The sequence below is a fragment of the Crocodylus porosus genome, unplaced genomic scaffold (assembly GCF_001723895.1).
Source record: "Crocodylus porosus isolate Cpor-Errol unplaced genomic scaffold, CroPor_comp1, whole genome shotgun sequence".
Taxonomy (NCBI): Eukaryota; Metazoa; Chordata; order Crocodylia; family Crocodylidae; genus Crocodylus; species Crocodylus porosus.
This window is the reverse complement of record NW_017728886.1, coordinates 246,947,929-246,975,638: the sequence shown is the minus strand read 5'-3', so window position 1 is coordinate 246,975,638 and position 27,710 is coordinate 246,947,929. Positions and strand designations below refer to the sequence as shown.

Below are 27,710 nucleotides of genomic sequence, written 5' to 3'. Positions count from 1 at the left end.
TGGGCGAGTCCAAAGCCGCCTTTCCCCCAGCGGCGGCTGCTGCCGCCCGCGGGCGGGGGAGGAGCGGGAGGCTGCGCCGGCGGAGCGCGCCGGGGACGCTGCACTGTCTCTTTAAGGGCGCTCCGGCTAGGGTGGCGCTTTTCTCTGCGAAGGCTCCTTTGATATTAATAGTGTTGGTGTCTTGAAACTGACGTAATGCTCGGAGACGGAGGTCCTGACAAGCGATAACATTTCTGATAAAGAGCCGATCTGCAGCCCGCTGCTCTCCTCCTCCTCCTCCTCCTCCTCCGGGGCTGTTGTTCCCCAGCCCCGGCTCCGCTCTCTCCTCCCTTGCACACACGCACCAGGCACATCCAGGTCCCTGCTCTTTCCCTTTCTCTCTCCCTGCAAAGAGGGGGGCAGAGGGGAGGGGGGAAAAGGCGGGGGGGGGAAATCCCCCCCTCCTCTCCTCTCTCTTTCTTCCCCCCTCTGCACGCACACACACTCACACTCACCCCCCCCCCAGCCATCCAAGATCAACTCTGCAAACAACAGAAGACGGTTCATGGCTCAAGCCACAGCTCCACCATCTTCCAGGCTGCTGAGATTATTATTGCCGATTAATCAACAGGTAAAGGCGGGGGAGCAGAGGCGAGCAGCCGGCTGGGGGCTGGGAAGGGCAGATGCAGGCCTGGGGCGGGGGGGCGGCTGCTGCTGTTGCGCATGTAGTGAGTGCTGAGCGCTGGTGCGTGTGCAAGGGGGGGAGGTTAAAAGTGACTTTCTTTGCACACGCACAGTGAGGGGGGGGGGGGGGGGTGTCACACGGCCCGGAGGAAGCGGGGGCTTCTCGGGTTTCACAGCCTTTCTCTCTCCCTCTCTGTTATTTTTTGGGTTTTTGTGTGTGTGTCTGTGTTTTTTTCGGTTGTTGTTTTTTTTTTTTTGGGGGGGGGCGGTTTTTTGGTGTGAATTCCCCCCCACCCCCCCTTCCTCTGGTGGGTCAAAGCCATGTGTGATCGCTGGGAATTGGCGACTTGCAAACTGCAGTAGCCCCTTCGGAGTCAGGAGGGTCAAGTTCAGGCGGCGGAGAGAGCAGGGAAAACAACCCCCTTGGCCGCCCGCCTCCCCCTGCCCCCGGGGCAGCACCCACCCCTCGGCGCTGCGGGGCCGGTGTGCGCCGTGCCGGGGCGCTCCCCCGGGGACCCCCCCGCATGGGGCGCTGGGCGAGGGGGGAGAAGAGATTTTGCATCCGATGAGCTGCAGTCACCCAGTCCTTGCTGCTGCTGCTGCTGCTGCTGCTGCTGCTGTTGTTGTTGTTGCTGCTGGAAGTTTTTACTGGGAATCATGACAAGCGGCGCACAGAGACCAGCATGAAGAGTAGTAAGTTTGGGACCAACTTTTTTGCTTTTGGGGGGAAGAGCAAGCCCTGGCGACATGGTGGTGGTGGATTTTTTTTTTCCTCTTTGAAATCAGAGCAGAGAGAGAGACGGAAAACTTTTCCTCTTAAAGGCAAAGTTGTGCTCTCAGAGTGCAGTCCCATGCTGAGCCCTGCCATGGTTGCCATAACTTTGTCTCCTTCCTCACTCCCCCCCACCCCCTTCCTTGTGTTTTCCACTAGGGATCTGTTTGTCTGACAGCCTTTTATTTTTTTTTTTTAGTCTAGGTCTGAATGAATGGGGCTGAGGGCAGGCTGGCTACATCTAAGGAGGGGGAGTGTGATGCTGGAGGGGTGTCATTTGTGGCTTGGTAAAAAGCTGCGGTGTCCAGGAAAGGTGGGATCTGGTGGGCTCTGCACCGCTCGGTTGGGTCCCCGTCCCTGGTCCCTGGCAAGGGGAGACGGGGAAAGGCCATGAAAATCCACATGGACTTTCCAGAAAGACCCACAAAGTTGTAGGATGCTGGCAGTGACCGGGGGCTATTTTTCAGCATAGAATTGCTTTGTGACTTGAGCAGCGCACGAAGCAGAACCTCTCATTGACATTTGGGGAGGTTTGATTAATGTATTGGGGGGGGTTAATAGAAAAATAAGGTGTGTTTTAATCAACCAGGACTTCTGTATGTTTTCTGTTTCTGAGGTCATACAGGGGCCCATTAACTTAAAAAATATCAGGTCACTATTCCAGACACCAATGTCAAGGTTCTGAAGTGCGCTGACTGAAAAATGTGGGGCCAGGTCATGAGTTAAAGTCCATCTTCTGCTCCTCCCCGAGTGCAAGGACATTATGTGGTGAGAACAGAGTATGCATGAGCAAGCGACAGATGCAAAGGGACCCATCACAGAGGACGCAAGATATGTATGCTCCTTGGGGCTTGGCACATATTGACTTTGTACAGCACCTAGCATCTTGTGGATGCTACGTGTAAGAAACAATACTTTCATAGGAGCCTGGTTTTCATTTAATCCATTTCATTACAACTATAAAGGAGCCATCAAACTCTTTGCCATTCAGGCAGCTTTTTTCAACTACGCAATTGAAACCTATGGATCTTGATGGCATCATGTTACTTTCCTGTTGGTTTTAGGAAAAGCTGATCATTGAGAAAACTGCCAGAGTTAAAATGCAAGGGACAGCAAAGGAAAGTAGTGGTAAGAGCCAGTTTCTGACGTGGACAAAATGAGAATAAAAGTTACAGTATTCTTTCTGAGCTGCAGACAGTGTTTTCCTCATGTTCGCAATACGTACATTAGGTTAGAGAGCTCTGTCAGATATTCCACCAGAGTGACATTTAAAAAAAAAAAAAACAAACTCCAAAAGAGTGAGGATTTTTTTAAAGTACTGTGGGTCTATGAGTAAATACAGGGCTTGTTTGAGAACATCAACTATTTCCTGTAAATTGTGATGCTGACAAGACTGTCTGGAAATGATATCAACACTTTGGAAGATTTTTTTTTTTTTTTTTCAACTACCGAGTGAAAGTTTGTTAATAACATAGTTAATCCAAATAAGTGGAACACTTAAAAAAGAAAAAGGAAGGGGAAAGTCTTCCTTCCTTTTTCTTTTTAAAAGTTACATATAGATATAGTTTTTTGATAAACTGTAAGTTGGTCAGTAAGTTTCATAAAGTCACTCATACTGTAGTTGATGAGTGCACCCATACTCACGTACAAATTAAAGCCTAAAATATTTACGACATCAAGATATTATGTTTTATATTTAAAAGGAGGAGGAAATTCACATATGAAGGCAACACTCATATCATAATCTGTCCTGCTGTTTCAGAATATCATGGTTTTATGGCATATTATAACTTCAGTCTGCTTGATACTAGTTGCATATAGGTAGGCGCAACAAAGTAAAATAAAGACAAAGTTGCATCAGCTTTTAAGTTAGTTCCCCCCCCCCCGCTTTCTTTCCACCCCACCTTGTCAAGCTGTAAATCAGACCTCAGTATTATTTGGAGATTTTGTGCGAGAGCATGATTGAATTATTTTACCTTCTGATTATGGTAATAAAGAAAAATCAAAGTGACGTTGACAGTCTGTGAGATCTGAGGATTCTTTGGCTTGGCTGACACGTTCACGGTTAAGATTTAGCCTAGTTTCCCATATTATTTTTCCCGGTATTCTTAGCATAAATTAAATGATAACTTTCAGCATTATTGTAGGATACATTGTGAGTTTAAGTGTAGAGTACATTCCATGTTATTTTATAGATGTTCATAGTAAGGATTTGTATCGACCACATTTTATGTATCATTCTTAATGTACTTTCATTGTATACTCTATTGCCAGGCATGCTGTCAATGTGTGGGGAAGAATAATACATTCAAATATGAAATGAATAATAAAAAAAGTTTAAAATCTTGTAAGGTGGAGTTTCTGCCTAAGTGCAGTGATTTCTTAGTATTTCTTAAATCTTAGTATTTCATCCATGTTATACATTTAATACTAATCGGCACATGCTTTGTATGCTCCCTGCATGTGAAAGAGCTAAAAAATAATATTACTATAAATATTTAAAATTTGCATTGAAAACACAACTTCAGATATTTATTTAATCGCTTGCCCTTTACCTGAAACATTTGTCCTAACTTTAGAGTGTGTGTGTGTGTGTGTGTGTGTGTGTGTACATGTATGTGTGTTTTTGAAGAATATTTATGTCTCTTATTAACTCATGACAATATTTTAATGTAACAGTAGTAATGGAAACATTCTCTGATCATAACTTCAGCTATACTAGCAGTATTGCTGTAATAAAAGTTTGGGGGTAGCACCAAATATAACATCGTGAGAGTTTTTGTGTTAAAAAATATTTAACTGTAAAGGCTGGAAATCTGACAACCCTTTTTGTTAACTGAAGGTAAAGTGGAAATAAATTACTTTTCTAATACTGTTTCACTTAAGACAAACTTGTCACCTTCTAATAAAAGTATTGGCCCTGAACAGAAATGTACTCTGATTAAGATACTCTGCTAGTGTGTAAAAGGAATCCATTCATTCAGTAGACTGACAACTTTCCAGTTGGTGTTTGCCCTTGCTTAATTTAGTTTCCTCAGCACAACTAAGTGAGGTAGTCTGGATCTGTTTTTGGCAGTCTTGGGCAACTATAAATGCAGACCTTTCTGCCCAAATATATTACACTTCACAAGTCAAAATGTAATTGATAAAAAATAAGGCAGGTATATCGGATATTAAGGAGGAAGTGTTTCAAAGGGTCATTGTTTTTCTTTCTGAGACTTTCTTTAAGTTCTTGGATAATAAGGTAACATTGCTATTTTCAAATATTGATGATTAATACTGAAAATTGCCGAGTCTGTACCCATCTGCTATATAAATACCATTGCCTGTTGATCTTCGGATGCATTAATTACAGTATATCGTGGTTACGGTCTTACTATTTTTGTCTGTCCATAAAATAACTAAAAGTACCCTTTCCAGTCCTCCCAGAGAAGGAAGAGAATGGCTTTTTTTAGCAGTGTCATAGATCATGGCATTCCCTTCCACATAGTGGGACAACAGAGTTGTGATTTAGGTTTTGATAGAAAGATCTGTGCCCAAAATGAGAATATTCTAATTACTTTAAGGAGACTTTTAAATTCAGTTTAGTGTATGAAAAAGACATCTGTAGGAAAAGATATTTCTAAGGATTGATTTTTTTTTTTTTGTTTGAAGTTGTGTTTTTGCTAAAATGTATGAGAGATGTCAGATGATGCGAAGCACCAAAGTGCAGTTTTACCATTATGTAGATAGTTTTTTGCAGGAACAAGACATCTAGTAATACTTTTCTTGTCACATTTGCCATTGTGTTTAATCATTATAGAGGCCACCAAAACTGAAATACTAGCTAGCTGTATATTTGCCAAGAATATAAGGGAAAAAAAAAAACATTTAAAGTAACATTGTAGTACACTAGTGTTTTTGTCTTCTGGACCAAAGTTCAAAATAGACAAGGAGCAATGGTGGATTAAATATGTTGCTCTCAGTTTAGTCCCTAGTGGACATTTTGTCGCATCTCAAAAGCACCACACAGTTGAACACCATATGATGTGCTGTCTGCAGTCAGAGGAAGCCCTCCTGCATTGGCATCACAAGGGTTAGAGCGCTGGCGGAGGTGAACTGGCAGAGTTGTATGAAAGAAATCTTGTTTAATGACTTTGGCTTTACACAGTTTCTATTGTATTGATTTCTTGTGTTCTGGGGTCCTAAAAGTTCCCCTTAAAATCTAAAAGCAACAACGCTCAGTTTAAAAAAGAAAAAAAAAAAGCATGTAAGATTTAACAGGAAATGCTAATCTTTCTATCAACTTGTTGTTATAATGATCATATAGAATTTTTTTAGAGAATTATATTCTCCTGCTGCAGAACTGTATAGGAAATCTATAGAAAGAATATAATTCTGTATTAACTCTGCAGCTTTTTAAGCGATGCCTATAGGATATTTCTGTAGAAGCCTGTTGGTTCCGTCCCATTAAATACTGTAAAACTTTTCTCATGCTGAGAGTGAGGGAATATAAAAATTAAGAAGGAATTATCTGAGCCTAAACTTTGAATCAGCAAACTTAGTCTTAGTAGTTACGTCTTGATTTCTAAGCTGTAATTGACACACATGATGTTTTTATACGCATCATTTTTTTCAAAGCTCAGGTCAACTGTTTTTCTCTTAAATTTATTCAAAAATAAGTCATTTAAAAAAATGTTACTAGCCCTTTAAAAACCTGCAATAAATGCTTTACAAGTGGCTAGACACCTTCCCTGGTGGTTTAATTTATACAAGCAGGAAACTTTCTCTCCTTCTCTTTCTCTCTTTCTTTCTTGTTTTCTTTAAACCAACTGACGTAATGCCAAACTTTGCTTTAAAAGAACAGACAGAAGTAATTGGTAGCTTTTAACTTTTAATAATGTTCTGGATTGGTTTTAGTGGCCAAACTGCCATTTTTTTAAAAAATTCAAGAAAAAACGGGCTTGTGGCCTGAGGAAGAAAGGCCCTGTTGATGCAGTTATTTTTATTCTTGTTTTTCAATCTGTTATTAAAAATCTTTCCTGCTGAGCTCTGCTGGATTTCTCCAGTTGCTCTTTGTGATGGCTGGTGCATTTCAGGTTACGGTAACTTAAACTGTTTTCTAAAATATTTTTTTTTTCCCATGGGCCTTTTGAGATGCATTATCCCTTTTCCCCCCCCCTCTTTTGGAGAGATGATTTGTTTTGGTATAGATGGAATTAATAAGCTAAATGTATCTGTTGTGACAGATCAGGGAATATTTATTTTATTAAAGTAAGAACATTTTACACCTGTTAGTCAAGGTCTGATTAGAGGCATAATAATTGTCCATTGGAGAAAAGACAAGAGTATCCTATCTCAGTCAGGATTCCTCCCCCTTATACTTTAAAACCAAACACAATTTTAAATGTCTGTCTAGCATGCAATCATCTCTAGCAAACTAAAACTATTGACTTTAATCTTCTTACATTAGATACATAAAACAGAACAGAAGAAAAGAAAATACAAGCCATACTATACAATTTCTTTTCTTTCTTTCTTTTTCTTTTCTTTTCTTTTGAATATACTCAGGTTTTAATAATTTTCTGACTGTTTCTTTATTACCTTTCTACCTCCTGCTGGGCTTTTGCACACACACAGGACTTTCACCATAAAAAGACAAAGTTAGGCAATAGACTTCTTGTCAAAGTTTACGTCAGTGCGACTTCATAAGTTGGCAAGTTGGGGAATCTTGCAAAGACAAAGTCGGCTTTGCCAGTTTTTCCTTCCTTTAGGGGAGACACTCCACCCAGTACCCCACCCAACATGAAGGGTTATAATTCGGTGGCACCACTTAAAATGTCAGTCCTCCCTGGGATCTTATCCCCAGACTATCTTGTCTAAGTCTTAACGTTTAATCTGAAATTCAGTCTGGTGAAGTAATAGCTCGTTTTTCTAAGCACTTTTTGGGCCTGATCCTACAATTATTATTCATGAAAAATTAATTGACGTCAATGAGACTTTTGCCTCTATAAGGGCTAAAGGATTGGCTTCCCTTCGTGCGTGTGTGTGTGTGTGCGCGCGCACGTATTCTTACAAATTCGAGATGTTCTAGCACTGTAATATACATTGTCTTCTGTAAATGATAGATAGCTACTTTGTGTTAAAATTGTATTTTGTCAAACTAAAAACTGATTTTCAAATTGGTCTCTATATATATTATTTAGGAAAAGAAAAGAGATATTTTATATATAAAGAGATATATAAAATATCTCTATTCTTTGTCCTAATGGGGGGGAAAAAAGAAGTATATTCTTGTCTACTTCTTTCTGCCTACAATAACCGCCAACTTATTTAGATTGCCGTGGAACTAGATTTCTATCCTATGTCAATATGTATTTTTACAGGTATATCTTACTCTGTCTTGATTTTATTTTGAGTTTCTGTGCATCACTTACAGTTCCTAGGGTTTTTTCCCCCTTTTAGGTTTAATGAGGCTGAAATTTGTTAAAGTAGGGGAGAAAATGATTACTGGGAAAATATTTTTTGTAAAAGGTTTATGGGTGGCATTTGTATCTCTGTTCTTTTTCTTATACCAGTATTTTTGGTATACTTGCGTGGCTAGAAAAAAATGCGTTGAAAATGATGCAAAAATCATCAGTTGTGCTAATGTTCCTTTACACGATTTACTTAAACAATATGCTTCAGTTTTGCCTCAAACCATTTCTAACCACTTCTGGTCCAAGAATCTACCAGTTCTGGGTTCCTGGGAGATTAAGCCTGACAGTTTCTATTATATAATGAACAGCAGTATTGTTTGAACAAAGGTAACATATTTTGATTTGTGTACTTTTTTTGGCAGTTGGCACTAGTGTAGTTCTAAAATGAAAGGTGACCTAACAGTGTAAATATCTGATTATGCTTCAGATGTACAGTATAGATGTAATGTGTTTAAATCACTGGATCCATCTATCTATATTATGTATAATATATGTGTGTGTCTGTCTATATACAAAGCCCCAAACGGTGCGTTCTGCTATCTGTAGCTTTCGAATGTGTATCCGTTGGGTATTCCCGACCTACTTTAGAAAGACTGCAAGTCTGAAATACTTAGAAAAGTAAATGTGTTGCTTGGCTGCTCCCAAAAAAATTCAGGCACCTTGCAAACTGCTTTGTGAAGCATCTGTGACTTTATCGGTATTCATTTTTAAAAAGAATTCTTAATTGATCTTGTGAAGGAACAGCGGACTTGAAACTAATGTTATATATCATTTAAAAGCACCCTGTGCAGTCACAGTATGATATTTTTTGGAAGCAAGGAGAACTGAATTCTTTTTTTAGAAGATTCCCAGCAACACCAAAACGTGAAGCTGTTGAACTTGCTCCTAACTGCGTCTTTGCCATATGATGCACAGTACCATAGTTTCGTATACAGGCAAAGCCACACAGCAGATGAAAAGTTGCTTCATAGTTTGGTTAGTAAAAAAAGAAAAAAATATATATTTTTTTCAGCTTTTGAATCCAGATCTCTGCAAGTAGGTTGTTTTCCTATTTTCTTTCTCGTTGAGATTTACAGAGTACTCCCATCAGACAGGCTCAGGCTGTAGTTGTATACTGTAAAACCAAAATACAGAGCGTGCTGATCAGTGTCAGACCTAAATAGACATGTGTGCTCCCTCTCCCCACCCCCCGCACCAAAAAAATAAATAAAATAAACCAAATGCATTCCCTGTCCCAGCCCCCTCAAGCAAGAGCCTGTGAAAATAGATTAGTCTTACTGTGTTGCCCTGAAGGTCAACAGTCTCTGGCTCTCTTAGACAAATGGGTGAAGTGAATTCCTGAGCTGAAGGGCCTACCCTCCATGCATCTTGGCACGAAACTGGGGATGCTCAGATATATGGGCTGTTAGCAAAATATGCCACATCTAATTTCAGTTGTCATAATGGTGCATAAAGGAAAGAGGCAGTCTCTTAGGTAGCCAAGGTCTGAGAGTGTGCTGTATGCATTGTACTTACACTGTGGAATGCCCCATAATCCAAAATTCATGTCACCTAATTTTTCCTGATAGGAAATGAGTACCCTTTCAAGAAAGTCATTAGAAGTAAACTATGATTTGTATGTGTCATGAAGCAGTTTAATATAAATGGATTAATTTAATCCCATAGATGCTGGTTGAGCATACCATAGGAATGCAAGTAATTTTGTAGCATTAAGATCACATTTCCTGTCTTATGGAAAAAAAGTTAGATCAAAAGTTATCAACAATATATGTCTGAGTCATAGCATCTTGCTACAAACAAAACACCCACCCCATGTATAGCCAGAAATGCTTCCGACTCAGTTTGCTGACATTCAGTTCATGTGCACCTGTATGCATGTGTACATACGTATACGATGTGCTTGTGTGTGTGGTATGTATCTCAACATACACTGTGTGTGTGACACACACGCACACACACACACAGAGTGTACATGGAGGTATGGCTATGTATATATGTATGTATTTATGCATCTCAGTGGTACATTGAGACATATATATGGTATGTATCTCAATGATACATACAAATGGACTATATTTTTTCCTAAGTTACTGTCAAGTAGTAACAGCCAAACAAGAAAAAGGACTCTTAAGTATCAGTGGAGCTTTTTTGCTTTCCGACTAGTCCTCTTTATTTTTTTCCTGTGCAAGGAATTATTGAAAATCTCTTAGATTAAGAAAATGTGAGGTCTGGTTCATATTTTGGTATGATCCAAATATTCAGTTCATTATGCACCTTATTTACATTCAGTCAGCTTGTGCCTTTTTTACAGTCTGGGTATCACACTGGCCCATGTGAAATTTTTCTCTCTTTCCCCTTGCTGTCTGTTATTTTCTACATTTGTCTTGGTCTTTCTCTGGTATCTGCTTTTCTTTGGCCTTCATATATACACGCACGCACGCACACACACACACACAATGCATGTGTTCTAAAATATAAGTGTAAAGTAAACTCCACCTGTGTTGCATAATTTTTAGAAAAACACTAGTGTTTGTATTGTTACTTCTGAGCCTTTAGTGAGTTTAAAGTATTTAATGTGACTTAATGAGGATTCCAATTCTGCTTCTGACACAGAGACTAATGAAGGAAAAGTAGAACAAATTTGAAAACCAGGTTTTACTTGTGGTTAGTTTTGTGATGTCATCAAACTCAGGGTATTACAAGCTCTGGAAAAGCTTACAAATCTAGGCAAGGGTCCATTTTGCATTGCCACTATTAAGTTGTTTACAACACCAACACAGCTAATGAGAAAGCAAAAAAAAAAAGTGTAACAATTTTGGGGGGTTGATTTGGTTTGACTTTCTCAGTGTAAATGAATGATTTCATGACAGTGAATCTAATGGGTTTGGTCAGAAAACCACAGGGATTGAAATGGAACAAAAGACTAAATGAATTCTTTGACTTTGGGCCTGAATCTCTGCCCACAGACACCAAAAGCAAAACTTCTGCAGGCTCCGATGAGAGGACTTAAGAAAGGTTTATACTTGTTATATTGCATTTCATGAACCCTGCTGCTTAAAGACCAACCTTGCAAATTCTTGAAGATGCTTATGGTGCTTACTGCCATCAGAAATCTCTGAAATCACACTGATGATCCACTGTAAGTCCTGCATCCTGAATTTTGGCTAGTCTGTATATAGCAGTCTGCCTATAGATCACAGTTCAAGACTGGTCCTTAGTGTTCCCAAGATTTGGCTTTTATTGAGGGGATATCTCATCAGCTTTGAATCTACTTGATTCCAAAATTGGAATTAAAATCAGGAAAAAATAGTCTTATGAACTGCACCAGCTTTTGAGGCCTCCTGTTGGGTTGCTTAATATTTTCTTCTTCTTGTCTTGCTTTTTAAAGATTTATTTTTCTGACTCCACACTATTCTATGAAAGGGTCATATGAGGAACAGAAAAAAGTTCCTAAAGCTCAGGGCCTACTCTCAGATACCTGTGAGCCAGACCTTGTGCCCTCCTGGAGCCTGACTGAATCCTAACCTGTATTAGATTTAATGATGGGTGAAGAGAAGCAGTGAATAGGGCCTTTGGCAAAGGAGGCATTCGATATGATAAACTGAAATAGTACCGAACGGTCTGTTTCTCTCTGACAAACTTAGTACTTTTGGGCATTTGTAACTATAGCAAATTAACAAAATCAGTCAGAAATGTGATTTTTTTTTTTTTTTTTTTTTCAAGTTGATGTTGCCTCTTTGAAATGTAGGTGTGTTGTCATTGTAATGCCTGATAGCTGGAAGAGAGAGCAAGGGAGAGAGAGCAAGTGTGTGTGTATTGCGGGAGAGGATTTTTAATCAATTGTTACTTTCTTGTACTTGGCTGTAGCTAGATTACTCTAATAAATTAACTTAGTATAGTAAATGAAATCTTTTGGAATTGGATGCTTTTAACTGCTCTTCTTGAGTACCTTGGAAACATCAAAAAAGAGGGTAAGTCAAAAGTAATTCTTTTGTGAGTGTGGGGTTTGTTTTTTGTTTGTTTTTTTTAGATTTTATGTTTTGGTAGTTCAGCAAACGTGCATGTTCTGGAAAATATTTCTCATAAATGGAAGGTCCCAGGTGATAAGTATTAACTGGTCTAATTATGACATATAAACCTGATTGCCAAATACTGTTTTCTGTAATTTTCAAACTAAAGGCAAGCTAAGAATTATTGGATCTTAGGTGTCCCATTAGTACAGACTCATTTGGTGTTCACAGTCACGTCAGATGAACTTCCGTAGGAGATGCATTGTGATATTGCCTTAGCTAAGGAACGATTAAAATTAATTTGTCTGGTATTTTATTGTTCTTCTTTAATTTCCTTCAGTTCTTTAGTAATTTCTCAGTTTCATTTCTGAAGGCAACAGTTACATTTTATGTGTGTAAATATCTTTCTTAATGAAAACATCCTGTTGGCTATACTGAGCTATATAGCTTGTTGATTTTACCTGTCTACATAGGACCTCAATGCAATTTTGAATGAAAGGCATTTAAAAAAAATATTTTTTATTTCTTAAGACTTGTGAAAAGTGGTTAGTTGTGAGTGGGAAGGAACTTAAAAAATACTTAAGGGGAGAAGTCTGAGGCACTTGTGGAATTTATTTTAGTGGGTAGAAGGAAACTCATGGTTAAACAAGTTTTACCTTCTTGGGGTTTTAGAATTTATTGCCTCAAAGACATGTGTCTGGTTAGAAAGGGAACTAAGATATTGGAAAATCAATTGGGACATGAAGAACTATTACGGTATATAAATATATTTTATGCATTTTTTTTTTCCTCTCCAGAAAATGGTGACTTCTTTTGTCATGTCACAAGGAATTTGAGATGAAACCTTACCAGAGTAGAACTGCCATAAAAATAACACTCATCAGCCTTAGCTCTCTGCAGCACACTACAGTACATAATAGTTTTCACTTTGCTACTATTCTGCTTTCATTCAGGAATAAAGCTGGAGTGACTTGACTTTAGCATTAAAACAGCACTGGTTTTCCTTGGAAAATGCCTGAAACATGGGGGAGGGAAGGAGAGAGAGAGAGATTGAGAGAGACAGAGAAGAGGTTCTGACCACTGGATTATGGATGTTATAATGCTATTTATTATAGGATACTATATAAAAATTACATTGGGACTAAAGTTCCTGTGGATCACCATGCAATGTTTATTACCATTTTCCTGTGTTTTCCCTAGTTAGGATCTAATCCTTCAGTGTCTTGAGTAGCTTGGAGTTAAGAATTTTCCCAGTCAGAGACTAAATCTTTGCCAGCAACAAAATTCTCCTTCCTTTCTCCTAACATTTCACAGAATGTGAGGGTTTTGATCTGGAAGTAAAAGGGAATCAGTGGGAAGAGGGGACACTGGGGCACATCTGTACTGTAAGTAATATTTATTGATCATTGTTTGCTGTCTAGGAGATTACTGCAACTGAGTTTCTATGAAGAAGAAACTCATACGTAGCAAATGGATTGAGAGGAAATTGTGTATAATTTGTGTCTAATAGGGCTGGAAGCTTTTGTTGTAACATACTTCTGGCAAAAGGTTAAGCCATTTTCAGTTGCCGTGTTCCAACTGAATCCAGTTTTACTAGTAGTGCATTTGATCCTTGATAGTGCTTGAAATGCTTAATGATATCTTATTCCAAAGATAAATGCTTAAACCAAATATTCATGCAATTCAAAAGTTTGTTCTGGGTAGGAGACAGGCAAAATTAGATAAACAGCTTATCCGTTAAATTCATACTCTTTTTTTTAATCAGTCAGACTTTTATTATTTCATATGCTTTGCTTAAAACAGGGCTTTCACCAGTGCTATCAAAGTCCACGATACTGTATTTCTGACTTGGGCAAAACTCCTGTTAGTTTCACAGGGAGTTTTTCCTGAGCACAGGTTGTTGAATTGCTTTCTATGTGGATAGTGAACTCATTTGGTCCCCTGTATCTGACTGGGGACTAACTGTACTGAATTCTTTGTTTCTCTTCGGAGATACTGTATGACTTTGTCTGGTATTTCAAGTGTAAGTGACCTACACGAACTGTCATATTAAAACTGGCAGTTAAGGAAAGAGAAAGAATGAAACCTCTAACCTAAACATTTGGAAAAGCAAGATACAAAACCCAGCAGATCAGTAGATCTTTGGCTATCATCTTTTCATGATAGAATACACATGTAGAAAAAAACACAGAAGTTAATGTTTACTTTTTGGATACTTTATCATCAGGCAAAGAGAACTGACAGTTTCATGGTTAAGCGCCTGAAGTTGTTTTTGGCTTTACAATTGTTGAGTTAATCACTGCAAAGTTAACTAACATTTGTAGCTTTTAAGTATTTTTCTTTTGTTTATAATGAAAGGAAGATTTTTCCTTATACCTGGCTAAGTAACTGTTCTCACATCAGCTGCTAAAAGCATGCTCTTCAACTTTTGCTCTCAAATTAGCCTGGGCATCATTTTTAATTACACTCTGCATTTATTGATCAATGTATTTGTAGATTTCTTAGCCATTTGGCAGATTTGGCAGATGCATTCTAAAATGTTGCTCTTTTTCCTTGTTTCTTATTTGAAAATATTGTGCCCTTAAATATCTGTTTATAAGCTGTATTCATGTTGCTGTCTTCTATGGCCCACTTTCAAAGTGGCTTTTTGTGGTGGAAGTCCGTCAGAATTCCCTGATTCCAGCAAGTGGTTTTTTTACCAAATGTTAGAGATGTCCAAAACAATGCCTCGTGTGTGGAAAAGATTTCCCCTTTGCAGCACGCAATGCAATCTGATCTGGAAGAATTATAGGATACTCAGTTCTTGGTTGTTTTTAATTTTTTTTTTTTTTTTTTAAGTTAGGTGGAGGGAGAGGGAAAAAAAAAACAGTTCAGTTTGTCTCCAACCTTTTCATAAGACTTTGGTGTGGAATATACAAAACCAACATATTCATCAGCAAATCTATAAGGTTTTTTAAAATTTTTTTTATGGCTGCTCAAAAATCTTCAAAGCGGCAAAGTATATAGAACCTAGTAGCTCTCAGAATAAGAGATTAACACATTTCCCGTGGAAAGAAGTGGTCTTTTAATTATAAAACACTGTTACTTTAAAAAAAAGCCTTGAAATTGATAATCCCACCAAGTATGTGGAGTAAGTCTATTGTAATAGTAAAGGAGACTAACATTTTTATCTAAAGCTGTAAAAATATGGGAGCTTTGTTTCCGAGGGTTCAGATTAGTTTTCCTTAGAATATGTAGGCCATTTTAGATGTATTTTACAATCTGTACCTTTTAACGTATTGATTTTTTTTTTAATGCCCGTGGTTTATTTCAACTCTTAAACGCAGGTCGTAATCTGGGAACTTTTCACAATGAATAAAAGAATGCCCAGATACTGTATATTTAACATAAATAACAATTCCGTGCATTGTATGGAATAGCTGCTTGGGACATAATTTATCTTTGGGTGCACATATATTGCGTTTGGAAATTATGATCGTCCTAATGAAACACGTATGCTGTTTACTAGCTTAACCCACTCAGGGTTCAATAAATAATATTGAAATACACTCTTGAGAAGTGTTATGGTCATATGCCAATTTACAAAGTTCCCCCTATGCTGTCTTAGGCACATACAATTGCCTGCATTTCATCTTATTAACTTCCTAAGTATACTGTACCTATTGTTTCTCTGTAATTTGTATCCATAAGGATGCATATTGCAAGCCTGAAGTTCAGGGTTGTATTTATACAGCATTCAGCAACATGTCATCATACAGTCTTTTAAAATACGGGCAGTCTTTTTCAGTTCTTTTCCCCTGCATACTCTTAGGTGAGTGAAATGAGCTGGGTGTCATTCTCAAATTCAGCCTTCACATCCCTGGAGAGAGACAGGAAAGACAGGTCTTTCGCTATTTCCTGACAGGGAATTTAGTACATTGTCACTGAGTGTTTCCAAGGCAGGTCCATGAGTATTAAAACTAAAATATGAGGCTTTTTAATTCTCCTTACTCAAAGTACCAAGGCTCCCAGTCCTAAACTTGGGTACTTTATCTGGGCAGGCATCTGCCCATACATTGTCCATTCCCCTGTTGTATTTGCTTGCATGCATTCATGGCAGCACATTTCTAAATCTGCATTGCCAAATGCCCACTTTAGCTGATATTCAGTTTCCAATTCTGGAACTGGAACACTTTCAAGTGTGTGGTCTAAATCCACAGCTACTTTTAGGGCCCTATCCAGCAGAAAGTGGCTTCTCAGGCTGCTGACTCACAGAAACCTTAGCAGCCTCTTGGACTATATGTTGATGAAGGCAGCTCTCGGGTCTAAGGGGTGCCTCTCCCCTGGTAGTGGCTCCATAATGCTGAATTAGGTATTACCCAGCCAGCTGAGATTGCTGCCCTCCTCCGGGCACTCAGGGGATCTGCTGGTACCAATTATCACACGTCTTGTAGGAACCTGTAATCTGGGAATGGTAGGGGGAATAAGCTGAGCTCATGATCTGTAGATAAATACCAGGACATTTGACTAGCTATTCCATGCCTGGAGTAGTAAAAGCTATCCCAATCTGGTTAGCAAATGAGAAGGTGGCATGCAAGAGATAGGAACCTTCTTTGAAAGAACTTTCTTTTTCACCTCTTACAAATAAATCTTAACAGTTTCACAGTTCTCAGACAAGTAATGCTATAAGGGTTTTTTTGGGTGTTTACTTTTGTTATGTTTAAATCTGTGTAAATCAGCCAAATTTTTTAGGTTGGCACACGATACAATTAGTACCCAGGGCCCTCCAAGGCTTGCTTGGTCTAGAAGTCTACAGAGATGTTTATTTATTTATTTATTTATTTTTGCTGGCTCCAACTCTCAATGAGCAAAACAGTCTTCTATGTGCTTTTTAGTTTTTTTGATAGGCAACATCGTTTTCCTTCAGGACTGCTGAAGATCACCTACTCTGGCATGAGATCACTAGTGTGTCTGTTTTTCCAGTAGTGTTTTATCTGTTCACTTTTTTTTCCACTTCAGTATGTAGAAAAACACAGATTTACTGCGTACGCATATTCTGTCGGGCAGAGGTGTAACAGGGTATTTCCACGGTTTCAGTGCACGGGGCTGGGCTGGTTGCTAGTGGCAGCTGTGTGACCAGTCACCAGCTGTGGTGAAAGCTATTATTGCTTCTCCAATTTCCAAAAGTGGTGCCTCGTGCTGTTGTCCTGGTTGTTCCTCCCCCCTGCCTTCCCATGTACTTTTTCTTCTGCTTTAAGGAAATATCTAAAGAAGTATGCAGTTTGTCCAGGTTGTATGGTCCTCTCCAAACCTTTCCTGTCAGGGCTGGTAGTTTTCTTTCCTATCTGCAGAACCGACTCTCAACAAACCACAATTCAGACCCACTCGGAAGGATAACTTGTGTCATTCTGTAGTGCTTTTTGGAGGATCTTGATGTACCGTACAAGTAATTTTCTCTCACAGCAGAAGATTAAGTGATGTTATACTGTAGCACAGATGGATAATCCAAGGCATGAGAATCTAAATGACCTGTGCCAGGTCAGCAAGCCAATGGCAAAGTTGGGAAAAGAACTCTGCCTCCAATCCCTCAGTCCCCAGGGCTGGATTAACCCCTTAGTGGGCTGTAGGCAAATAAACTCATGGGCCCTGGGCCACTTGAGACTCCCCTCCTGCTAAGGTTACCATATTTCTGGTTCCAAAAAAGAAGACACTTGTCACGCAGAGGGAGGGGGTACATAGCTGTTGGGGGGCAGTGATATGGCAGTGTCCTGCCCCTGTCCATTTTGTTGCCCCTTACTACCAAGCCACAGCCTCCCCCCAGCCCTGCCAGTGCCCCTGACTCCCGAGCCACAGCCCCCTGTTCCCACCAGCCCTGCCCTTCCCAGGTTCATTTGCCTGCAAGGTTCCTTTACCCTCAGTGCTGCCAGGCCAGACACGCAGCTTCCTGCTCCCTCCTCGCCTCCTCCCCCTTCCCCAGCTGGAGGGGCATGCGCCTCCCCTGCCCTGCTGCAGCCTGGGACCCACCCCCCACCACACACAGACAACCCTTGCCCCCAGGGACTTAGTTGCATCCAGCTGCTGGGCTGCTCTCCCCTGCCCTGCCTGGCTACATGCCAACCACGTGTGCATGCCCTGCCTCCCATCACCCTGCTTCCATCCCCAAGCAGCTCCTCCAAAATCCCAAACTTTGATCATATCTTAAAAAACTGCCCAGAAAGAGATCAGAGGATCTAAAAAGAGGATGTGTCCAGGAAAACCTGGGAGTATGGTAACCCTCCCCTTCCCAACCCAGTGCTGCTGCCTGTGGGAGTGGGGCTCAGAGCCACTGCTAGGAAGCAATGGCAAGGTTGGCAGAGAGGAGCAAAAGGGAAGGGAGGAAGTTGGGGCTCAGGCTGCCACTGCAGAGGGAAGGCTTGCTCCCCTCCCTCCCCCCCGAAACGGCTCAGGGCCTTAGGCATGTGCCTAGTTTGCCTGTGCATTAATCTGGCCCTGTCAGCTCCTGGGTGTAACCAGATAAAAATTGCCCTAGTGTTGTTTTCTTGATTTTTTTTTTTTTTTTTCCCCTCTCAGTTTTCTCTATATTCTGTTTTTTTGCTGCTCCTTCAACTTTTCATGGCTTGGTCTGGGCAGGTCCCTGTGGACTGCCTCTGGTGTGCAAGGACAGGTGGGTGCAAGTAACTGAGTGATTTTTATTCCAGACAATAAAAAGGTCAAAGACTGGGAATAGACTTGGCATCTACTATTAAGCTTCCTTTCCTCCTCCTCCCACAACTCTCTCTTTTCTTGCTCATTTTCTAGTGACCCCTTTCAAAATCAGGTGAAAACAGTTTTTAAGTAAATGTGATCCCAATTTCCAAGATGATCCTTCTGTCATTGTGCCCAAAGATGAGAACTCTGTAATGCCTCCATATGTTTGCTGTATAGTTCAGTGCTGTATCATTGGCTGACTCACTTATTTCACAATAAACAGAACTTCTCAACACTCCCAAGCTCTATAGGCCTAGGCAGTAAGACACCTCATTTCATCCTGATATTTGGATTTTATACCTGGTACTTTGAGGTTTGGCTGTCACACTGGTCAGCTTTAAAATGATCCTTTCTATGAGTGTTGTAGTGATGTATCACTGCATCCGGGGTTATAGAAAGCGTTCCACTTTCAGCATTGTGCCGTATTACAATTCACTCTCTGAAGAAAACAGGGTATTTAATTACCTTGTAATTATCAAAGCCATAATGGTGATATGCATAGGAATAGTCCGTAGATCAATAAGAACAGGTGAAAAAATTCTGGAGGAGGGAGCTCGCACTGTACAAACGCGTTATCAACACAGTTGCCTTGCACTAATGTATTTGATTCCCCACCCCCCGAAAAGTTTGTTTGAAGTAAACTTAAAAAAAAATACTTTGGGGGGGGGAAATACTTTGGTGGGAAGTCCTCTTGCTTATATTATTTATTAATAACTAATTATCATGTACATGATCCCATTCCCTGGTGGTTTTCAAAGTGTGTGATCCCATTCCCTGTCTTCAGAGTGCTATGTAAGCAGTAATGTACTATTTGACTTATAACGGACCCTACAAATCCCTTTGTGACTGCCACTGTACCAATAAAGATTCCTTACCTCAGTCTACAAGCAGAGGCCGTGATCCTGCAGCCCTACCTGTAAGGGTATGATCTGTGTGCATGCAGCACCTCTCAGAATTAGGCCATTTGTTTAGGTGTCTAAATATGGAGTGTAGGTGGCTAAAATTTGACCTCAGTAACTTCCTGAAGCTCTTGCGTTGTATCAGTGACAAGGGGGGATAGAACACAGGAGTCTTACCTTGGTCATTAACTGCTATATAATGTGGTTACATATGACACAAAAAGCCCAGAGGTGAAATTTTATTCTCTGACTCAGGTCACGTGGTTCAGGTTCTCTTTATAATTTATGCAAAATAGCTGTTTAAGTCATTACCAGAATGTAAATCACCTTCATGAACACTATCTTCAAAGTATACACAGGCAGTATGTCTTTAGCTTTCATTTCTGAGATGATTACAAGTTGAATTTGTTTTGGGGACTGAGAAGTTGCATCAGTATTTGATAAAGCAAATGAATCTTATGGCAGCTTTATAATGTGACAGACTGAATTTATAGGATAAATATCCTAAAGATGCACTCTCAAAATTGAAATCCAAAATACAGTGAAAAGAGGAAAGGGGGATGAGGTGCGAAGTGCCTCAGTGATTCAAGGCCACTAGGAAATGAAGGCAGAGCTTGCTGCTTTATTTTTTTTTACTTTATTTTTTTTTTTTTTAAATCTTCTGACTATGGATGTCACTAAGCAGAGCTGCCCAATGCAATATACTCCTCTATGTAAGTTTAGTAGGAATCAGAGCTCCTCTTGCTACGAATGGGAGTTATGGCCATACAGGGCTTGTCTACATGAAATGTTTACTATGCAGTAGACTAATTACCTGGTAATTTACTCCGGAGCAGGAGTAAATACAAATACCTTCATGCCATGGAGTAAAAAACTCCGCAGCAATGCACATTGTAGACACTGCCTGGGTTGGCTTGGGCATGAGGGTGCTTCAGTGCGGGGCCTGCCTGCTGGCTAGCCATGCCTGGAGCACCCTTGCGCCCCAGCCAGCCCCTCTGCTGCACATTGTGCTGTGGGGAGCAGCCCCCTAGTTGGCAGGCTGATTTTTTCCCTCGCCCACCCCAGGGCTGCTCCAACCTGGCTCACCATGTTGTGCTGTGAGGATCATGTTCAAACCGTGTGCCTGGGAGCAATAAGCTCCAGCACAAACTGCACCAGAGTTTATTCAAGCATGTTAATAGGCACACATAGATGTGCCTGCATTTAAGGAAGGAAGAGGCTTGTTAGCCAGCATATTAAGCTCATCTCTATTTTAGCCATCATATCCCCTTAAAAATTCAAGTTATCAAAGTAAGTGTTTTTTTCTGTACTCTGCAGAGGTGGCTGTGTTGTAGTGATGGGTGGAATTGAAAGATAGTTTTGCAAAGCATATTGGTATCCTTGGATAAAGTGTACCATCTAAAGGTACTCCATAATGTATCCTTTTCGTGCTTTTCAGCGTATAATGTGCATTTGTATGTTCCCAGTCATGAATAATGCTCCTGTATTTCAGAATATCCTTTAGTGAATTTTCTTTTACTGCAGTAAGTCATGTGTTTAATATTTGCTTTATAGAAATTTGTGAGCACCAACAGAGACAATAGATGGCCTTTTTAATTTGATAGCATGTAAAGCATGACTAGTATGTAGAATGTCCCTCTTTTTATAAATATGTTTAGATCCTCTTCCACAAATATGTAAGGACACATTCTTTTGGTTAAAAAGTGAGTGAGAAAAGATATAGCAGTGAAATTCAGTAGTGTTGCTAACTCCAAAAGTCAGCAGTATATCCTCCCTTCACTCAAAGCTAATGCCCCTAAATAATAATTGTTTAATATTGCTATTAAAATAGCTGGAATTTAAATTTTTAAGCTCAGTCTAAAAATGTACTCATTCAGGAAGCCTCTACAAGAGTGCTGGGTATTGCTAAAGATGCTGGCAGTTGCCATCTGGTCTGTGTATGCTATTGAAACATCAGTTATCCTGTTTGCTATATCCGTGCAGTGCCCTTTAATGGTGGGAAGAAAAACTTAACTAACACTCAGCAACTGTCAGCACATGTGGAAACAAAACTGGAAGAACAGGGGCATCCCTGCTTCATTGGCAATTTGCTAAGAGCCTGAGCGGCACATCACATTTACGTGTTTGCAGATTGCTCCCGCCTTCATGTTAACTGCAGGGACATGGCTAGTAAAGGAGGCAAATCCCAGTATGCCTTGTTTTATTTTTATTCATGGAGCTTGGCTTTAGATAGGATATAATTCAGGATAGGACACTAGTTGCCAAAAGGCTATACCCGTGCCTTTAAGCTAGCCACTGTAAAGCTGAATTGTACAGTTTTTTGTAGGCCATATTTGGCTCGTATGTATACCATTCCTTCACAAGAGGGGATGCCAAATAGATTTTTTTTCTGTACAAACCAGTATTAGTCTTTTGTCCTCCACTTTCCATTTCTAGGTATTTCAAGTGAAGTGTCCGTGGGTTTTTGCTTGCAGCATTCCCCGCTCGCAGATTCACATGCTTTTAAAAAGATGAGCTGCTTTATACGAGTGCATTACAAGGCCTAAGTTAAACATTCTTTGGTGTGAATCAGGGATGCGAAGAGACTGCCTGCCTGCCTGCCTTGGTTTATTGCCCTGTAGAGGGCTGGGTGAATCAGTGCCCTGCACAGAAACCCTTTTGTATTTTTTTTTTTTAAACTAGTTTAGCAATGAAAAACCCCAGCTTGTGCCTTTTCAATAGAGATAACTGTTATCTCTTATAAAAGTCTACATAAGTGTAAGTAATTGCCTGAGCTTGGCCCTGTTACAGTAGAAAAGCTGTGATCAGCAAACTCTTCTTGTAGTGTGCATGTCAGGGGAAGTTATTGGATGATATGAGGACATGTTAGAGTTAATGCTTGTAGTTTCTGTCTTTCCTATCTTATTTACACTGCTTTTGTGAGTCCTTTAAAACTTAATGATGTCTTAGGAGGGGAGGGAAATACCACATTGGTATGTACATTTGAAAGTCACGGAGCAAAGCAAGTTTTGCTTGGACTGGATTTAAGGAAAACAGATGTACTTGCTGTATATCAGTCAGACTTCCTTTGTTCAGCATTTAAGTTCCAAATCCATTTCATGAATGAACATAAAAGATAAACTGAGGCCGAGTTTGTTTTAGTGGCCTGGTTCAGTATAAACCAAAGCAAAAAAAGTAAATTCCCTTTTTGATTTCTCCCCACCCTTCAAACCCGTTAAAGAAATATGAATAATTTCTTCTGTAACTAACTCGTGGGTCAAAGCGAGCTGTGCCTTTAATTGAAGTTTGGTGCTCCCCCTTCACCCTCCCACTCCCCTTTGGCTCAGGGCTGAAAAGAATTCTCTGTGTGTGTAATGTGTGTACAGATGAGAGTCACGTTTGCATTCACATGAACCTTTAAGCCTGCTGAAGCTCTGGTGTGCACTGTGACAGAGCTGTCTGTCTTATCACAGGAAGTGTTGCGGAAAACAGTTGTTCTCTCTTTCTCTTTGCCCGTTTCCCAGAATGTGTTGATTAACGAGTCTTCTTGCCTTGATCCGATCATTCAAATGGGGCTCTTATTGAATACAAATTACTGATCATTACCATTTGATTGCAGATTTAATACATCTTTTTTTTCCCCCTTAAGGCTTTTCTAAATAGATTTAGCATTTAGAATCAACTTGATGGCTTGTTGTCCTCTACTCCCCTCCTCCCCCTTCCTGTTTGTGGTATACAGAACAAAAATCTTTTTCTACTCGTGAACAATCTCATTGGAGCATGAAGGGCTTTCCCTAATGACATGATGGTCCCAATTATAATTTCTGGGACACCTGTAAAGTGAAATTGGCTCACTTTGGACTTTTACAGGAATGGGATCTGTAAAATTCAGGGAATCTAGCCTGTTGTCTGTAGATGGGACTATAATTTGAATGTCAGGTTTTAGTATAAAATCTAACTTTTCATGAAACAGAAGTAATGGGATGGTTCATGTAACATCTGGTTAGGTGGGTAGTGTGAGTATATATTTTTGTAGAAACAACTTGAAACAATGACTGTCAAAAAGAAACATGAGTTGTAACAAACCAATATAAGTGATTGTTGACTCACGCTGAAATCTCCTTTTATGAGCTTTTAGAGGTATTTGAACATTGTTTCGGCATTGGATAAAGTGAGGATCTGTTGCTACTTGCTAGTATTGCTGATTGCTGGGTGGATACTGTACATAAGTGTTGTTTCCATAGCCCTGTGCGTACTGTACTCACAGGGTTTTGAGCAGGACTAAGAATGGTGATCCTAAATGCTTTCATTTTCCACCCCCTTTTCATAATGTTTCTCCCTCTTTAAACATGATTGAAAGTAATGATAAAATGAAGCAGCTGAAGTGATTTGTAAATGATTTTGTGAAATCAGAACAGGTGTAGTGTTATGTGCTGAACATGCCAAAATGAAGAAGGGGCCTTCATCTTAGATATAAATTTAAATATCCCAAATTTTCTCCTCCTTTTCCCCTCCACTCTGCCCTCCCCATTTTTCTTTTTGTATCCACTGGTAAGTCAGGTTCCCCTCTTCTGTGATGCCCCAATGTGCATTATAATGTGATTTATCACAGGGGTGATATTACTAGGGGATCCTGCTGGAACTGGAAATGGATGGTAATGTTATGATTTTTTTTTTTCTTTTTGGTATATGCCATATTAAAAATATTTTGTATTGGTGTGCTATAAAATAAAATATATAACTACTTTGCAGAAATATGCCATGTACTAAAATCACTCTACTATTGTAATATACACAAGCAAACAAATAGGAAGGTAGATAAAAATGATCATTCACATTATTTTTTGTTTCAATTTTACTATATTTTAATACATTTTTATAATACATAGCACACTTGTTTAAAATTCTGATAAAGTCTATTAAGGCCTGACGTTATTAAACACTATGAAATAAGATAAAAATTAAGCAGTTTGTGCCTCTTGCCATTTTTTTAAAATGAAACTCAACCATTTCCACTTATCTGGAAGAAATCCCTAATAGCTAGCACCAGAGTTTGCTAAAAAGATGAATTGGCTTCTGACAGTAGTAGTCTCTTCAGCAGGTGGGGAGAGAATATTTTCTTTATTTCAGGTTATTCAACTACTCTAATTCAATGACTGTACTGACTCATTCAAAGGTGAGAAACTGAATGAAAAAACAAGAAAACTTTTTTCGTCTTCCAGTCAAGGAATAAAATTGAGGCATGAGAGGATGATATCGACTAGTTCTAAAATCTTGAAGGACAGGATGACCAGAAATAATCAGTTCAAGGTTTTCTACTTGTTGATTTACATCATGATTAAAATTGGAGCTTTAAATCTGTATATGTGCAAATAACCATTCTCACCAAGAAGTAAATTAAAAGGAGCTATGCACCAACTTGAGCTTGTAGCACTTAATCCTACCATTTTATTATTTTTTTAAATAGAATTGTTTTGTAATATGCATTTTGCTTCTTGGATGGACAATGTTATATGGTGTTACTGTTGAAGCGTCAGTACTCCTCAATTTTCCAAACATTTCCCAATTTTGAGACCATTTGATTTCACCTCCTATCTGTCTTTTCTTAAACACTGAGCAGATTCCTGATTCTGGGATTCTGCAGAGACTCAGGCAAATTTGTTTATGTAACGTGGACAAACATCCCCTGGGAAAAAATGGGTCAGATCTGCAGCCCTTGACCGTTTATGTAAGGGCTGCAAGAATAGGGTCCTGTGTTTTGAGACTAACATATACATTTTACTGCTTAGGAGACATTACAAAAATAGGGCCAAATCAGGAAAATTTATTACAATTAAAGGCAGTTTTGTCTGAGTAAGGGCCACCTAGATGGACTTTTTATTCAGTGCCTGTTGCAGAGGCTGCTGGTAAACCTCTACAAAGCCAAAATTGTTGAGTTTCTGTTAATTTATGTACAGGCAAAAATCTACCCAAGGGGCATAGTTGTGTAGAATAAGGCCCATCAAGTGCAAAGAATAAGTAACCAGCTGAGAACTAATAAGGAGGGGTGGGGGTGTGGAACGCAGTGACACTAATGCATCCTTTTAAGGTCAAGACCAGAAAGAATCTTTTCAAGCTGACAGGGGGAGATGACTTACTGATGTAACCCAGGGCAAAAGAGATGAGCAAAAACAAAGTAGTGTTCCATTTCTGTTTGATAAAGAAACGACTACACCAGATAGCCTACATAAAGATCAACTATAAAATTGTACAAATCTAGTTCCCATGACAGTGGAATTGATAAACCAGATGAAAAGTTGATTGTGGTAATTTGTGGGTTTCACTCTCTGGATGTTACAGCTTCTAATAGTCACTTACTTATGTTAAAACCCTAGAACTGAATTTTCTCAGAACAAAATAGTTAAAAACTGATTTTCATTCAGTGTTAGCTCATGAAACTTCCTGGTAAAGAGGTAGCTGCAAACTGACTGCTAGAGATGTAAGTAATTTTTTAAAATTTTCTTTATGAATTACAGTTATATGGGAGCTACCAAAATAATTACTAATTTGGCCTGTTATGCTTAAGTTGGAATTTATTTTGGAGTACATCTACTCAAACATAGCATGCTCTTCTGTTTAATTAAAAATGGAGCTGTCAGACGTAAGGGTATGCATCTCCATCACTCTGGACTGGTTCAGCACTTTTATTCATATTTCAGAGATTTCATAGACATTAGGGCTGGAAGGGACCTCAGAAGATCATCAAGTCCAGCCCCCCGCCCAAAGGGCAGGAAGTCAGCTGGGGTCATAGGATCCCAGCAAGATAAGCATCCAATTTATTCTTGAAGGTGTTCAATGTAGGTGCTTGAACCACCTCTGGCAGGCCGTTTCAGAACTTGGGGGCTCGGACAGTAAAGAAATTCTTCCTTATGTCCAGCCTGAAATGGTCTTGCAGTAGTTTATGATTGTTCGACCTCGTCATCCCTTGGGGCGCTCTGGTGAACAAACATTCCCCCAGATCCTGGTGGTCACGCCTGATAAACTTACAGGTGGCCATCAGATCACCCCTAAGCCTGCACTTTTCCAGGCTAAAGAGCCCCATGGCTCTCAGCCTGTTGTCATAAGGTCTGTTTTCCTGACCTCTGATCATGTGTGTGGCTCTCCTCTGGACTCTCTCAAGCTTCTCCACATCCTTTTTGAATTGTGTAGCTCAAAAGTGAACACAGTACTCCAGCTGCGGCCTCACCAAGGCCGAGTACAAGGGGAGAATGTTGTCCCAGGATTTGCTTGAGAAGCAGCTATGGATGCACGCCAGCATTCTGGTTGCTTTACTAGCTGCAGCATGGCATTGCAGGCTCATGTTCATCTTGTGGTCAATGATAACCCCCAAGTCTCTTTCTTCCGTAGTGCTAGCCAGTGTAGCACTGCCGAGCCTATAAGGGTGTGCCAGGTTTTTCTTCCCAAGGTGGAGAACCTTGCATTTTTCGGTGTTAAACACCATCAAGTTCTTGTCCGCCCATTGGCTGAGCCTGTCCTGGTCAGCCTGGATCGCCCTCCTGTCTTCTGGCTGGATGCTTTGCCCCAAAGTTTGGTGTTATCGGTGATCTTGGCCAGTCCACTTCTGACTCCAATGTCCATATCATTAATGAGGAGGTTGAACAATATGGGTCCAAGGACAGAGCCTTGGGGGACCCCAATATGGCTTCAAATATTGTGTTACCATTTTTTTTTATTGATTTAAAGGCCAGGATGGCCTAATATGATCTTTCTCAACTTTGCCATGACATTTCTCCTTTGCTTCCCAGTCTTTCTTTTTTCTTGTGTCCTTGTGATAAGTTATTAGCAGAATTTGTAGATTCATTGGAATCTGACAGGGTTGTGAGTACTTCTATGGCATTGAATTTGCAACCTCTGGGCTGTCACCTGTGCATCTTAGCACTCTCACAACCCCAGCCCTCTGCTCTCCAATGCACAGGCTTGGTGGCTTAATTAATATATTGTATAGAAGCCAAGATCTAGTATACAAGCATTTTGATGCCATAAAAGGCCATCCTGTCCTTTTATCTTTTTAATTGGTCCATAGCTTGCTGAATGTTAATGTAAATGGCTTTGTGTTTTCTGGAGACTAGTACTTCTGCTTTATGATTGAAAGAGATGCTGTTTCTGGTGAGATCTATTTTGTCTCTTTCTTGTTTCCTCCTTATTTCATGTTGTGTCTCTTCTA

At 39.9% G+C, this 27,710-nt stretch overlaps 1 protein-coding gene across 5 annotated transcripts in view; it reads left to right on the top strand.

Moving 5' to 3' along the window:
- The first annotated feature begins 469 nt into the window (after positions 1-469).
- TRPS1 (transcriptional repressor GATA binding 1) overlaps positions 470-27,710 on the top strand; it is a 274,945-nt gene continuing 247,704 nt past the window's right edge. For 4 of the 5 annotated variants that reach the window (XM_019552096.1, XM_019552079.1, XM_019552106.1 and 1 more), the window contains exon 1: positions 470-610. The gene's annotated coding sequence lies outside the window, so the exon portion shown is untranslated. Of the gene's footprint in view, positions 611-1,178; positions 1,357-27,710 lie in introns of those variants that run through there. The other variant, XM_019552087.1, reaches the window with a different exon arrangement.